Below are 12,176 nucleotides of genomic sequence, written 5' to 3' on the forward strand. Positions count from 1 at the left end.
AAGAAAATGGGCCACATTAAGAGCCACCTTCCTTCATATGTAAAGAGCATTTACAAAAGAAACACTGAATCAGTGAGCAGAGGTATATTTCACCTCTAGGTGACCTTAGCTGATTACTCATCAGGTTCATGGATCAAATTCAATTTCACAGTTATTCTGGGAATAATAGTGCAAGTTTAGAACAAAAGATGGAAACCCCATAATGCCCTTAGGAAACTTAGCTTTCCTTTGCTTCTTGGCATGAGCACAGAAATGATTTTCAGGGGAAAGGGCTGCAATTATTTGACTGTGACATGTGATCCAGGGGATTCTTTTAGCAAAATGTTTCTATAACACCTGGTGTTCTGACTGAACACTACAGTGGAGGGTCTTGAAAATCCTAAAGCTTCCATTTGGAGATTATATCCCTAGAATATGCTACTCAGCCTGGTTTTCTAAGCTCTATTAGAAGTGACCATAATCAGCCTATAGAGAATGTTGAAATATTTCAATCTCATTGTGATTTTAGTCTTTCAAGTGGCCAGCTGTAGTTGCAGTGACATCCATTGTTCCTATTATGGGTTGAATCATGTCCTGCTAATTTCATTTTTTTAGGTTCTAACCCGGGAGTTGGTGATGGACAGGGAGGCCTGGCGTCCTGTGATTCATGGGGTCACAAAGAGTCGGACACAACTGAGGACTGAACTGAACCGAACTGAACCCATGGTACCTCAGAGTGTGACCTTATTTGGAGACTGGGGTCTTTTTAGAGCTAATCAAGTTAAAATGAGATCATCAGGGAGGGCCCTAATCCAATATGACTAGGGTCCTTATAAAAAGGGAGAAACTTGGAGACAAACAGGCATACAGAAAGAATGCCATGTGAACATGAAGACAGCCATCTATATACTATAAAGGCCTGGAACAGAGCCTTCCTTCGTAATCCTCAGAAGGAATCAATCCTGCTCACAACCTTGATTTGGCCTTCTTGCCTCTAGACAATAAATTTCTGTCATATAGGCTACCTTGTCTTTGATTTTTTGTTGTGACAGCCCTATGAAACTAATCAAATTCTCACATTCAGTCATTTTCATCCACTTTTCTATGTTTAAAGTAAAATAATTTTTTATTTTAATGAAGTCTCTCAGTTGTGTCTGACTCTCTGCGACCCCATGGACACCAGGCTCCTCTGTCCATGGGATTTTCTAGGCAAGAGTACTGGAGTGGGTTGCCATTTCCTTCTCCAGGGAATCTTCCCGACCCAGGGATCGAACCCAGGTCTCCCGCATTGAAGACAGACGCTTTACCGACTGAGCCACCATGGAAGTCCAATGAAACCTTATATTCTATTAAATTGTTTTCCCATATGGAAAGCAACGGAGAGATGGTGAGAAAGAGAGAAGGACATTTGGCTATTTAAAAACTGTGTTTTATAAGCATCCCTCTATATGTCAGGCACCATAATATATATACAATGGTGAATAACAGAATATGGTTCCTGCCCTCATGGAGCCTATTATCAGAAGTCAAACAAACAAACAAACAAACAAAAAAACCTGAACCTAGACAGAGTGTGAGGAGTGTTTCCTATGACAAGGGTATGCAAAGCCTCCTGTGAGAGGAGGTAAGAGAGCCCCGAATCTTCTTCTGGAATCCAGAAAGACTTCTCTGTCACTCTGAAGTGACATCCGAGCTGAAACTTGAGTCATGGATAGAAATTAGCTGATGAAAGGGGTGTAAAATCAATGAAAAACAGTGAGGGCAAAGAAGGTAATGTCTCTAGGTAAAGGCAACAGCTAGGCTCCGTGCTTCACATATAAATAGGGAAGTAAACTTGGCCTCTATTTGGAACTAAGGAAATGGCCTCAGGGTCACTACGGAAGCAAACAAAGCAGGTAGAGCCGTGCAAGTGGAAAAAAAAAAGTTATCAGCTGCAGACTTTATTTGGGCAGCCTGGATGGAGGTGACCTTGACCTTGGTGGATCACCTCAAGTGCTAAATGCAAGAGAAATAACACTGGCTGCCCCCAAGCAGCCCCTCAGGCGTGCTATCCAATCTTCCTGACCTGTGTCCCAATGTTCTCACACAACACTTTCACAGCCTGATTTGGGAGTTTCTAAAAATGTTTTGTACAGAGCCAGATTTTGTGAGGGGGCCAAGCAACAAAGAAAACCCCACTTAGCCGATGGAAGAATTGTTCAGTCTTGTCCCCTGATGGGAAAGGCCACTCCCTCCTCTCCCAATCCTTTCCAAGAACCTTAAAACTGAAAGAGCCTTTTATGTTTCTGATAAATGGTTTGGCAAACATTTAAAGTTTTGGAATTGCATCCTACCTGACTTGCCTTCCACTAATCCCCTCTCTCCTCCATCAAAATATGTTGTGTCTCCTGGCAACACAGCCTGCAGAATGAGTGGTGTCTTGGAAAGGTTAATGTTCTAGAGGTTGCTTCTGGGTCCTCATTCTCATTTTGCTGATAACTACTCCTGTGATAGGAAAAAAAAAAAAAAAAAAAATCCTCTCATCCCCAAGTATCAGTTTTTAAAAGTATAAACCAATTGAGGTCAAAGCCTGTGAGATGTCACTCCACCAGAATGTTAGGATTCTATTATTCTTTCTGCACCCAAAGCTACTTTAATTCACCCCTACTCAAACTAACCATACCCGTCATTGTCAGGGGAGAGAGGAAGTGGCTTCTGGCAGTGGTGGGCAGTTCTGCGGCTGCTGTGTTGTCGTAAGTGTTGTGATGCTGGGTAAACATGAGCCAGCAGGAACTCAATTTCCCCTCTTGTCGCCTGCCGTCATCTACTATGTCAACCTTCTCCCTTCACCTCACCCCTCATCCTCTTCCACCCACAAATTCATCCAAAAACTTTTGCCTAGAGGGTAATTCAAGACTTATTTCTTTAATGGTCAGAATTGTGCTGGGTCAAGACTTTTAACTGTGTATTTAATTAGTCATCTGTATGCATGTAACTTAAAGGCGTTCAGCTGTGCCTTTTTATAGGATTAATAAAGCGAGTTGTAAATCACCTATGCAGCCTTTAAAAGTATTTATAGCAGCTTTTCTCTCCCTTTGCCATTACAGAAGCTTTGTTTGAACTAGCTGAGGTTTGCACAGGGATAGTTCTACCCAGTTCTAGGAGGAAAGCGTTAACAGTCCCTTCCTGGCAAACCACAACCCCATCATTAGGCAATGCAAAATGTGCTGAAATGTTAAGCTCCAGCAAGGACGTTCCATGGCGTTATTGCCAACAGCAAGCCTTCTGTCTTAATGAAAATCAAAATACAAAAAAGGCAGTCAACTGCAGGCACAAAACTTAAGCCGAACTGGAGAAATATGACCAGAGTTGGAATGCCATGGCTTCTTGACTTCTATAAACCTTAACAGGACTTGGCAAGCCCTTCTCCAAGCTCATTCATTTGCACTGGCCAAACACCTTTTGGAACCACCTCAGCCAATTCCGCATATCACTGAGTCTGCAGAGGAACAAGCCACCTTTTGTCTGATAGGGTTCAGAACTGTTGTGGGTAGAGTAAACAGTTACGAGAACCCCTTCTTTGTGTCAGCAGGAGGTTTATTTCTCACACCCTTCTCTCCTGCCTGTGAAAGAAAAGATCCCAGTTCTTAAACAAGAACTAGACCTTTGTCATCTCCCCAACATAGTTTCTGTACAAGTTTTTCCTTACTTGAATTCTTCCAGCTGAAGGCAATAGAAAATAACATTGATTGGGATCATGGTTGACAGTAAGTTAAACACACATCCCCAAGTTACCATTTCAGGGTTAACCCTGGAGAGAAGCAGCCACAGGTTTTGGATTTACAGACACATGTTCTGAAACCTCACAATTCATATTTCTTCTTTAGAAGAATCTTAACTGTCTAATAATCAGCGACTTCTCAGTTGAAAGAATAAAAGAAACATAACTATTAAAGGAACAGAAAACTGTGATGAATAATCTGACTCGGGGTTTGGGACAGGCTGCATTCTCCTTGGCATTGGAGAGTCCATAAACAGGTATCTGTTTGTGTATCTCCCTAGCTATCAGAAGTTAAAGGACTTGGCCAATTTGGTGGACCCTAGAGTTAATCACGGAGAAGGCACCCCACTCCAGTACTTTTGCCTGGAAAATCCCATGGATGGAGGAATCTGGCAGGCTGCAGTCCATGGGGTCACTAAGAGTTGGACATGACTGAGCGACTTCACTTTCACTTTTCACTTTCATGCATTGGAGAAGGAAAGGGCAACCCACTCCAGTGTTCTTGCCTGGAGAATCCCAGGGACGGGGGAGCCTGGTAGGCTGCAGTCTATGGGGTTGCACAGAGTTGGACATGACTGAAAAGACTTAGCAGCAGCAGCAGCAGCAGCAGAGTTAATCAACTCAGGGTGCAACTGGGCTTTTGTTTGGAGTCCTTGGTATCACTTGTGTTTGTGTTTATTCAGGAATGAAGTGTGAGGTTTTGTGTGCTGCGCAGGGGTGGTGGAGGAGAAGTGTGGAATAGCAGTGGGCTCTTCTCCCTGAAAATGAGCCCTATGAGTGGGGAGTCATAGGAATTTGATTCAACAACTTTGTGAAATTTTTCCTACCTTGGAGACTGGCTGGAGCTTCTTCAAATCTCAAACTCCTGTCTCTTCTTTGAACTTGCTGGCTTTTCTTTTTCTCCCTTCCATCCTTCTCCTTTCATCTTTTCTTTCTGTTTAGAAAAGACCTTTGGTGAAAATATCATGGATGATATCCCCAATATCTGACTTTAGAATATGGGGTTCAGGAATAATTCTTTTTGAGATGGGACACATTTATATCGAGATGGGATATCTTCTACAAAGAAAACGCACAGAGGAAAACTAGCTTTCCCTTTGATTGTGGCTAGGTTAGTTTGAACTTGTTTTCTACTGATGGATCATCTTATGCTTCTCCATTATTTTCTCTATTGTTTTCCATTATTTCTTTGCAGCTAGAGAGCTAGTCTCTTTTTAAAAGGGTTAACAAATAATAGAAAGAATTTGAAGTTAAGATTGAGAGTTTAGGTTTACATCGTCTATCATGTTTCCTTTGGTGGCTACTGACTTTTAACAAATAATGTATCATGAGATTCACCCGTTTTAGGTGTGCAGTTCAATGATTTTTATGTCAATTTATGTAAAATCTCAATAATCATTTAGAAATATTTGTATCACTCTAGTGAAGTTTCTCATATCCATTTTACCTAATCTTTTTCCTATCCCCAGACTCAGACAATCTCTAGTTTACTTCCTGTTTCTTTACATTTCTTTATATCTCATGCAGTTTCTTTACATTTCATATAAATGGAATCATTCAATATGTAGTCTTTCTTTGAAGTTTATTAATGTTGTAGTATGTATCAATCCTTTTTATTGCTGAGAATATTCCAATGTATGAATATACCACATTTTGTTTATTCATCAATTTATGGACATTTGGGTTATGTCCACTTGTAAGCTATTATGAACAATATGGCTGTGAATATTTGCGTGCAGGTCTTAGTGTGGATGTATGTTACCATTTCTCTTGGTTAAATGAGTAGGTCTGGAATTCCTGAGTCATAGGGTAAATTTATGTTTAAGTTTTAAGAAACTGTAAAACTTTTTTCAAAGCATTTTATATTCTTGCTAGCACTGTGTGAGGTTTCCTATTTCTCCACATCTTGGACAGCATTTGCTATTATCTGTCTTTTTGATTATAGCCATTCTAGTGGGCATGATACCTCAGTGTGGTTTTGATTTCCATTCTTCTAATGACTAATGAGATGGAACTTCCTTTTGTGAGCTTATTTGTATTCATATATCTTCTTTGGTGAAATGTTGATTCATACCTTAGGTCAACTTTTATATGAATTTTTTGTCTTAAAGAGTTTTTTTTATATATTCTGGTTGACAGTCCTTTACCATGTATGTAATTTGCAAAAATATTTTCTCCCAGTCTGCGGCTTATCTTTTCATTTTCTTAATCATGTCTTTGAAGCACAAAATTTTGAATTTTAATGAAGTTTGAGTTATCAGTGTTTTTCTTTTCATGGCTCATACTTTTTTGGTGTTGTATCAAGGATATTTTTGCCTACCCCAAGTTTCTAAAGATTTTTTTCCTGTTTTCTTCCAAACGTTTTATATTTTGGCTTTCACATTTAGGTCTCTGATCCATCTTAAGTTAATTTTTGTGTATGGTATGATGTCTGAGTTTACCTTTCCTCAGGTGGACATACAATTTTCCCAACATGTTTGTTAAAATGATTATTCTTGCTTCATTGAATTTTGTGTCAAAAATCAGTTGACCTTAAATATAAAAATTTATTTCTCTCAATACAGTTGCATCTTTATATCCTTATGCCAGTGGCTACTATTGACTTTGATTTTTCTGAAATTCTAATGGTCTAAAGAGAATCAGTGCAATTGGACGTAAGACATTAAGGTAGATTTTTTAAAAAAATAAATCCTCCCCATAAACAGAAATGGGGGAAATTAGGTGATTTAACACATGATTCATAGAAAAGGAGAACCCAGAACCAGGGCTGTGTGTGGGACTGGAATGACTCTCCTGCAGAGAAGACCCACTGTATTGAATGAAAGCCCAAAGCAAATACAAGACTTGAATTAAGCAAGGGAGTTCTCAGGAGAGGGGTCAAGAGATGGGAGAACTGTTGCCAGGTGGCCACTTAGGGAAAATATTTCTCTCTCCTGCCTGCCCAAACTCATCAAAGAATGTAAACTTGGAACAATTTAGTAAGAACCTCTGTTTATTTTTAATGGAGATGTCTCTAAAAGACTATGATATATGAAAAAATAAAAAACACTCCTTGTGTTCCTTAAAAAAAAAAAAAAAGAGACAAAAACAAAGCCACTTTGATGAAGGAGAAGAGTGGGAGGAAGGAGACTTTTATTTCTAGCTTTCTTTTTTTCTCACTCTTTCCATCCTTCCTCCAATTTGTAATATGTCAGGGATCTGTTATTGGTCTAGATGCAGAACCAGCCCTCCATGATCATTTTTTAAAATGTATATATCATCAACAGCATAAATATCACTTACAGTAACAACAATATAGCAAGCCTAGTTTAGGATCCATAATTTAGAGCAATATGCAAGGCACAAAGAAAACATTTGGCATTATCAAAGTCCACTGATATGAGATGTTTCCCAAGGAGTCTCTTTACTGAATTACGCATGACAAAACATGAGTACTGAAATCATTTCCTCAAAAGGAATACTGTTTTCTAAGCTTCTTGTAGACCAAGAAAAAAAGTTCACTGAATCCACAGAGCTGACTATACAGAATAAAGGGGCTTTTCCTGGATTCATGTTGAGATGTGACTTTGGCTCTTCATGTCCCCTGCATGGAGTAGTCTGGGGTCCTTAAGACATCTTAGAGGATAGGCATGAGCTATAATTAACTGGGGGGCCTCGTGTATCTCTAGGCAAAATGAGCTTCATATCATGAAACACTACAATCTAATTCCCTTCTTAACTCACTGGGTTAAGGGAAAATAATATGACCTCTAGAAACAGGAACATATTACAGTGAGTTTGGGCCAATACATGGCTGGAACCCATTGATGTTCAGTAGTCTTGGCTTCTCTTTCATGCCTGCCACTCTGCATCCTCCACTCCCTGCAGAAGGAAGCTCTCAGGAAAGCTAGGACACTAGACAGGGAAGTTACAATGGATGGTGAAGGATACAGAAAGATCTGGTCACGGTTCAGTGCCTGCCATTCAAGCCAAAGCTCCAGAGCTCAGCATGTGAAAATGAATAGACCCTTCAAAATGTTAAACACATATGTATTTTATATGAAATTTTCTTCCAAATAACCAGACTGATACCAATGATTACCCTCAGTGCAGAATAAGAATCTGATGGATCTCAGCTGAGTACCAACCCTTTTCCCCTGGATACCACACTGAAGATAGGTGGAAACCCCAAACCCAGGGCTGGCCAGGACAAAAGAATGAGGGAAACTGTGTCTTCAAACCTCTACACCCTGTTTGAAACACTCCCCTTTTCTGGTTTCCCTCTTCCCTGATGGCCCTGGAGCTCCACCGTGGCCCCTGCATCACTCATGGCTTCCTCCTAGATCTGGTCACTTAGGAAACACCATCATTGCCTCCCTCTCCCCAGAATGCCCTGCCCGCCATGCTGTTTTTAATGGGCCCTCTGAGGAGAAGGCCACGCATCCACTCACATGGACTACTATGGATTGATTGTCTTTAGGTTTCTAGAAATTACTTTAGTTGACAGAAATTGGGCTTCCCTGGTGGCTTGGCTGATAAAGAATCTGACTGCAATGTGGGAGACCTGGGTTCCATCCCTGAATTGGGAAGATCCCCTGGAGAAGAGCAAGGCTACCCACTCCAGTTTTCTGGCCTGGAGTATTCAATGGACTCTTTCACTTTCATTTTCTTTTGACAGAAGCTAATGGGGTGGCTTCTAGGTGTCACAGTGGTAAAGAATCCACCTGCCAATTCAGGAGATGCAAGAGACATGGGTTTGATCCCCGGGTTGGGAGGATCCCCTGGAGAAGGAAATGGTTACCCACTCCATTAGTCTTGCCTGGGAAATCCCATGGACAGAGGAGCCTGGCGGGCTACAGTCCATGGGGTCGGAAAGAGTCGGACATGACTGAGCGACTGAGCACACACACAGTGGGGAGGGGCTTAGACGCTAAGAGAAGCTTTCAATATCACTGTGCTTTGTGGCCTGGAACCTACTCCATCTACTGTCCATCTCCCCTCTCTCTTTTGTTGGAGAAGTCTAGAGAAGCCAGGCTCGCCTAGGCCAAGTGCGTGGGGGAATAGAGGCAATGTCGTCTTAGCTTTGTTCTACACAGTTAATCTCAATTATTGTAGAGCGATTCGTGTCTGCTTGTGAAAAAAATCATCCCAGACTGGCCTCACATGCTCTGGTTAGTCACTGCCATTCCGTGGGTCTCTGTTGTCAGCCTGGACACATACTTAGTGACAACAATTGCCACAGGCTGCCCTCTGCTCTGCAACTTGGACACTTTGTTCTGACCACACTGGACTCTTCACTTGGCTTCCTTTCTGTGGAAGCTGTGAAGTTCCCGTTGTGTTGGGGTTGGCTGGGGCTCAGCAGAGTCATGCAGGGATGCGTCTTCTTGAGGGTGCACTGTCCACAGGGGTGGCGGGTGGAAGATTGGAGCTGCTGTGGAACCCCAGGGCTCAGGACAGGGGATTCCCTGGTGCTTCTTTATTCCAGGAACCCAGGACAGAGCTCAGAGAAGGGGCAGTTTGTGTACAAAGTATACCCAGGAGCACTCTGGGGATGCAGCCATAGGAGGAGGGGTGGATGAGCAGGGATGGGGGAGAAGGCAGCCTGAGTATATCTGGCTTTGACTTATTGAACTAAGCTCATTACCAGCAATTTTGGGGAGAAAACATTTAGTGACTGTCATTAAAGGGCTCAATCATTTTTTTCTTTTAAATAGTGAATTTTCTTTTCCTGTTTATAAAAACATCCATGCTCATTATAGAAAACATGAAAACTACAACACCAATAGGAAAACAAAAATCATCTAAATGGGGACAACTCTTGTTAATATGTTAATTCAGTTCAGTTCAGTTCAGTCGCTCAGTTGTATATGACTCTTTGCGGCCCCATGAACCTCAGCACGCCAGGCCTCCCTGTTCATCACCAACTCCCGGAGTTCACCCAAACTCATGTCCATTGAGTCGGTGATACCATCTAACCATCTCATCCTCTGTTGTCCCCTTCTCCTTCTGCCTTCAAACTTGCCCAGTATTAAGGTCTTTTCAAACGAGTTAGCTTTCCGCATCAGGTGGCCAAAATATTGGAGTTTCAGGTTGAACATCAGTCCTTCCAATGAACACCCAGGACTGATTTCCTTTAGGATGGACTGGTTGGATCTCCTTGCAGTCCAAGGGACTCAAGAGTCTTCTCCAACACCACAGATCAAAAGCATCAATTCTTCGCACTTAGCTTTCTTTATACTCCAACTCTCACATCCATACATGACTACTGGAAAAACCATAGCCTTGACTAGATGGACCTTTGTTGGCAAAATAATGTCTCTGCATTTGAATATGCTATCTAGGTTGGTCATAACTTTCCTTCTGAGGAGTAAGCATCTTTTAATTTCATGGCTGCAATCACCATCTGCAGTGATTTTGGAGCCCAGAAAAGTAGTCAGCTACTGTTTCCCCATCTATTTGCCATGAAGTGATGGGACCAGATGCCATAATCTTAGTTTTGTGAATGTTGAGCTTTAAGCCAACTTTTTCACTCTCCTCTTTCACTTTCATCAAGAGGCTCTTTAGTTCTTCTTCACTTTCTGCCATAAGGGTGGTGTCATCTGCATATCTGCTGCTGCTGCTGCTAAGTCACTTCAGTTGTGTCCAACTCTGTGCGACCCCATAGACGGCAGCCCACCAGGCTCCACCGTCCCTGGGATTCTCCAAGCAAGAATATTGGAGTGGGTTGCCATTTCCTTCTCCAATGCATGAAACTGAAAAATAAAAATGAAGTTGCTCAGTCTTGTCCGACTCTTAGCGACCCCATGGACTGCAGCCCACCAGGCTCCTCCATCCATGGGATTTTCCAGGCAAGAGTACTGGAGTGGGGTGCCATTGCCTTCTCTGCATCTGCATATCTGAGGTTATTGATATTTCTCCCAGAAATCTTGATTCCAGCTTGTGTTTCATCCAGCCCAGCATTTCTTATGATGTTAATATTTTTACATAAATTCATCTGGTCTTTTTCACACATTTGTTGTTTTAGTTGCTAAGTCATGTCTGACTCTTTTTTGCGATCCCATGGACTGTAGCCCACCTAGTGCCTCTGTCTGTGGGATTTCCCAGGCAAGAATACTGTAATGGGTTGCCATTTCCTTCTCCAGGGAATCTTCCCAACCCAGGGATTGAACCTGTGTCTCCTGTATTGCCAGGCAGATTCTTTACCACTGAGTAACCAGGGAAGCCCTTTTTCATATATATATATATATATACACACACACACACACACACATCACATATATATATATTTATACACACACATATAAACATATATACATATATTAAATGTATATAAAGTTATATATTGTATGTGTGTATATATTTTTAACTAAAGGAGGAATATGTCATACATCCTGTCTTTCTTACTCAGCATTATATGTTTTTCTATAAAATTATTTTAAGAGCTATTATTCCATCTTTTTCATGTACCTTAATTTAGTCAATCAAACCTCCATTGTTGGACATATAGGTTGTCTCTATTTTTAACTGAAGTCTTTGTTCACCTTTATAAGTATATATTTGGAATACATTTCTAGAAGTGGAATGCTCATGTTAAATTTTTTATACACACTGACATGTTCCTTTCCAGTAAAATTGTTCTAAATTATATTTGTATCAGTAATATATGAAATATCTGTTTCTCTTTACAGTCTACATTGGATAGACTGTTTCTTTGTTAATCTTTGTCTAGTTGAGAAGTAGAAAGTTCTATGTCATTATTTTAATTTGAATCTTTTTATTAGTGTGATTTGGTATTTTTTAATTTATTTATTGTTGACGTATATACATACATATCACCAATAAATGGGGTCTCCCTGTTTTTAATTGCTTTGTAAGAGCTGTGTATACTTTAGTATGCCTTCTCTTTCTTTTATGTAATTCAAATACTTTTATAATTTATTTTCTTTTAATTTTAGTTTGTAATTATTCAAATGTCATATAATCAAATGGACTCATCTTTTAACTTTAGGTGATCTATATATGATGCTATTTAGGGAGATTGTTTGTCCTGTAGGATAGAATAGTCACCGTTTTTCTAATATTTAGAAATAACATTGTAAGCAACCCACTCCAGTACTCTTCGGAGAAGGCAATGGCACCCCACTCCAGTACTCTTGCCTGGAAAATCCCATGGACGGAGGAGCCTGGTGCGCTGCAGTCCATGGGTTCGCTAGGAGTCGGACACGACTGAGCGACTTCACTTTCACTTTTCACTTTAATGCATTGGAGAAGGAAATGGCAACCCACTCCAGTGTTCTTGCCTAGAGAATCCCAGGGACGGTGGAGCCTGGTGGGCTGCTGTCTATGGGGTTGCACAGAGTTGGACACGACTGATGCCAGTTAGCAGCAGCAGTCAGTACTCTTGCCTGGAAAATCCCATGGTCGGAGGAGCATGGTAGACTACAGTCCATGGGGTCGC

This window comes from Bubalus bubalis, chromosome 19 (genome assembly GCF_019923935.1).
Source record: "Bubalus bubalis isolate 160015118507 breed Murrah chromosome 19, NDDB_SH_1, whole genome shotgun sequence".
In the NCBI taxonomy this organism is placed as follows: Eukaryota; Metazoa; Chordata; class Mammalia; order Artiodactyla; family Bovidae; genus Bubalus; species Bubalus bubalis.